Source organism: Dermacentor albipictus, chromosome 4 (assembly GCF_038994185.2).
Source record: "Dermacentor albipictus isolate Rhodes 1998 colony chromosome 4, USDA_Dalb.pri_finalv2, whole genome shotgun sequence".
Classification (NCBI taxonomy): domain Eukaryota; kingdom Metazoa; phylum Arthropoda; class Arachnida; order Ixodida; family Ixodidae; genus Dermacentor; species Dermacentor albipictus.
The window spans coordinates 142,677,145-142,681,695 of record NC_091824.1 but is presented as its reverse complement, the minus strand read 5'-3'; the positions used below and the strand labels follow the sequence as shown (position 1 = coordinate 142,681,695).

General features: G+C 43.3%; 1 long non-coding RNA gene across 1 annotated transcript; it reads right to left on the bottom strand.

The window, feature by feature from the left end:
• Window positions 1–424: 424 nt before the first annotated feature.
• On the bottom strand, window positions 425–4,343 carry LOC135915447 (uncharacterized). The gene is made up of 3 exons (XR_010568623.1): window positions 4,198–4,343; window positions 3,727–3,782; window positions 425–844 (listed from the first exon to the last, which is right to left on the bottom strand). It is a non-coding gene; the product is annotated as an uncharacterized lncRNA (long non-coding RNA).
• Between the last annotated feature and the right edge of the window lie 208 nt (window positions 4,344–4,551).

Genomic DNA, 4,551 nt, shown 5'->3' with positions numbered 1-4,551 from the left:
CTGAAATGCTGCCTTCTCCTTACAGCAACAATTCAAACATTTATTTATCTGCTTCAATGCTCAGTACTTTGGAAATTTCCTACCTTTATCAACATGTCATCCTCAACATGTACTTCTTTCTCAATCTCGCCGCATCAGCTCCACTCATTATCCCAAATTTTTGTAGGCATTTGGAGCAGATATTATCCACTGCATCTATTCTCAACATCTTTACTGTAAAATTGAGAAACAAGGAGCAGGAGTAGCAAATAATTCATCGAAACCGAAGCTGAATCTGGCAGCAGGAGAGCTGCTGCTTGTGATGTTGCCACGAGCAAAGGTTTCCTTCAAAAATGTGAATGTTCAGCCACTTCTCTGCACCTTAAGCTGCCTTTTATCTGGCCTGTTGGTACACGATTTTAAGGTTCAGACATCAACACAGAAATAACTTGATAGATGAGGGTTTATTCAACATAAATCTAACATTCATCATCATAACGTTCAAAAAGATCTTTTTCGACAAAAATACAGGTTGTTGGAAACTTTGATACAAGAATGGGTGCTAAAACAGCAAGCTTTCTATGCACAAGAAGTCCTTGACTGTCAATGTGATGATGGTGCAATTCATGCTGACCTTCTGTTAAAGCAACATGCTGGGCAAAGGTGGCATTGCCTAAGGGTTGGAGAATTGATTTAGGCTAGTGTCATTTCAGTGTCATCAACCGCGCTCCATCCATTTCTGGTTGTGACCCATCTGTCGGAGGCCGAAGGCAGACAGCAGAATGCCCACAGTCGACAGTGCAAATGCCGACGATGACACGACACGGTCCTTCCCAGTCTTCAACTGGTTGTCAAAGTAGACATTCTGGAATGAACAGTTATAACATTGCGGAGTCAAGGCCAATGATAAAATGGGGGATACAATTAAAGTGCTCACTACAATACTGCCCTAAGCAGGCAACATTTTTCATCCATAAATCCATGCCTAAGCAGAATGAGCAACATGATGAAACAAAGACAATAAGAGAGATGAAAATAGACAGGATATCCGCTGAAGTTGCAAGTACAGCGCATGTCTGTTGGTTGTGGGTGCAGTGCATATCCTGTTTATTTCTTTTGGGTTTTGTCATGTTGCTCAGTTATTTTCTTGTTGAAGTCATCAAGTTGGAAATGGTACACTACAGAGTGTCAGGTTAGATTTGCAACCTGTAGCACAACCACTGGTGTAAGAATGCCCAGTATGTAGCTCGCGTAAGACTTCAAGCACATGCCGATTTATTTGTGTGTGTGTGTGGGTGTGTGCATACAGAGTGTTTCAGCTAACTTTAGCCAGTGTTTAGAAATATGCCGACGCACTCCAAGACGACGCAACCAAATGCATGTTGCTCACTTTTGGACGTAGTATGCCACAGTATTTTTAAAATACATCATTAGCCAAGATTATTTAAGCAAATTCTGAAGCAACGAAGTTAGGCAGAAAATTCCAATTAGAAAGTTGAAGAGTGCTTTGCAAAATGTCTGATTAAACAGTTCTAATTTTCTATCTATTAAGTATTCGTGTTTTTCAACTTACTGTGGATGCCCACAAAATACAAACAAATACCATGTGACATACCCGCTTGCACGCACTAATTGCAGCACTCCCAAACTGTCCACGTACAAACAAACATGGCATCTAACAAGGCGTGCTGCTGCTTAAAAGGCGACAGGGCAGTGATGAAGGCGTTGGCTGTGGGATTTACGGCACCGATCTGCTTGTCTCGCGGCGGTTCACGATAGCAACAAGCAGACAGCGGCAGCACACCCGGCTAAATGCTATGTTCGTTTATGCGTGCAACGCTTGGGAGCAGTGAAATTGTGATGTGCAAGAGGGCATGTCATGTAGTGTTTTTTTTTTTTTTCGTGGGCACCCACAGTAAGCTGAAAAACATTAATACTTGATAAACAGAAACTGTTTATTCAGACATTTTGCAAACCGCTCTACAACTTCCTAATTCGAATTCTTTTTCCTAGCTTCATTGCTTCAGAAGTTGGCGAATAAATCTTGACTAATTATCTAACTAGAAAGCATCGGCATGTTTTTTAACTTTTGAACTCAGCATGTTTTTTAACGTTTCAGTTAGCTGAAACACCCTGCGTGTGTACACACACACACACACAGGTTATATGAAGGTGCCCACGATGTGGCTCATATAAGCATTGTGCCGACTACACACGTCCAGCTCTTTTCTGCATAACAAAAGATTAACTTCCTACATAGAACATGAATATATGTTGCCTCATAGATATCTCGAAAGCACACCGATCTGCTGATATAATGGTTAATTATACGGGTGTGAAATGGGGCACTTTTTATCGCGATCAAGCCTGATCCGGATCAAATTTTTCGGTCACGATTCGTTCCTTTGCACAAGCTGCACGAGGGAGCCAATCACGATCGAAAGTGACCGTGTGACACTGGTATTATATTTCACAAATCCCTTGCTGTACTTTCTTTGATTTAGCCATTTAGTGCATTAGGGGTGTGCCCATTCTTGGCCAATCTTTAAGAATGGGTATATCCCACTGTGACACAAGCGGTAAAGAATCCCTAAATGTCACTTCATAAATGTCATACTTTTCTCTGCACCTGTAATCGCCAAATTGTATGCAGTGCCATTCTAAAGCATTTAATTAACCACTTTATTTAAGCCTCACTTCACATAGATACCAACATGTGCATTGGTTCTACATGTACAATTTCTTTTTGTGCGTGTGTGTTCTTGAGGGTTTTGTTTCACACAGTGAAACCACACGGAAGATTAAATTTTAAGTGCAAATCTAAGTTTCATTTACACTAATCCTACGAGCACCAATATTGCTATACTAGACTGTATAGCTTGTAGTAATGGTAAGGCAATAACTGCCAGGATCTACAACAATACTTAGGTACTGCAGCTTCCAGTGAAGCTGCTCCGCTTTGACCATGCAACATGCTTGATGCTAGCAACAGCTATTACAGATGCACAAAAACAGCTCATATAGCTGATTAAGAGTGTGACAGGTGACAACAAGGGTCAAGTTAGCACTGTTTTGTACCATTATTTTATTACAGCCTCTTAAATTATGGCATAACATGGCACACTGTCCCACAAAGGATTGGTGTGGCTGCTTCGACCATTTTAATACCCTGTAATAACACTGCCACTCTAAGGACCGCACTGATGCATAGCTCCGTAACGCCTTTTTTTGTGGCACAAGTAATATTTCTTTCGAGATTTCCGCAATATTCCGTGATAAGCCCTCACCCTAACGACCTCAAGTGGGCAAATGTTCTTGGCTGCCCAGGGTTACCCAATAAGGCACGTATCAAAAACCTGCGGCGCGTTCTTATTGAATGCGTAGTACACCCTTGTCAGAAGCTCCATTTTTTAAAATTTCGTGCTGGAAATTGTAACGCAAACTGCCAACGTTTAGCTCATTGACGAATAAACTACTGCTCTGCAGGACAACGCATAAGAGTGTTAACCAACGTTTACGATTACTGTTGGTCATCGGCGATTATATTTGCCTCCAGAAGGTGCCATAGACTGCATCGACAAGAGACGGCAAGCTGGCTTCAACGACGAGCAGTTCCTTAATGAATCGAAACGAGTTCGGCGTGTACATCTCTGGAATTACACAACTGCACGTGTTACAGCTCGCGTAAAAAAAATTTAGCCAGCTTGACTCGGCGTGCGCGGTCTGTCATCTATGACGCATACTTACGTGGGAAATCCTGAAGGCGTAGCGGCTGGCTTTCGATACAAACATCCTACAGTGGCCTGAAAAAGAGAAACCGTTTCAACCAATAATGAGGCTAGCATCGAACGTTCACTGCATTCATCGCCCGAGCGAACATCTCGCGCTGTACCATGACTCTTAAAATACAACAGCATAGTGCGGACAACAATATTACACCCGCCACACGTTTATTAGGGAGTTCATCTTCACATAAAACGTTTTCCACCAAAATGATTTTAGGCGACCATTCACCTAGAGTTTGAATGAAAGGTCACCAGGGCGAACGCCGAGTACGCACAGTTATGGATTGTTTGCTTTAGCGCTGCGTGAAGGACATAACCAGCGACAGTGACATGAATTAGGGCACTGCAAATAGGGGCGATCAAGTTAAGACAGTGAGGAAATGACAAACGACAACTAAGGCATCGCGCGTTGGGACACCGGCCGCACACTTACCAGCAACGTTGGAGAACACCTTCGCAAAGAGAACGCCAAAACGCTGCAAGCGTTGTTGCCAGATTCCAGAGATTTCCGGATTGGCCGCTTGTGTGCGCTTCAGTCGGCCTGCGCTAGTGTCCGCATTGGCGTCTGGCTGGAACTGGATTTTAGTGGCGCATCAGAATCGTAGCAGTCGTAGCCGGCGAGCGGTCATGTGAGCGCGTGGCTTGTCCTAACAGGCCTGCTCGTGACGCAGGGAGAAAGGGTTTTCTCCTTCCTCCATGTCACGGCGCAACTCACCCAAGCAAAGTCGTGTGCGTAATGTTGGCTCATTTACGTAGGAGCCATCCTGTAGCTTTTATATATATATAT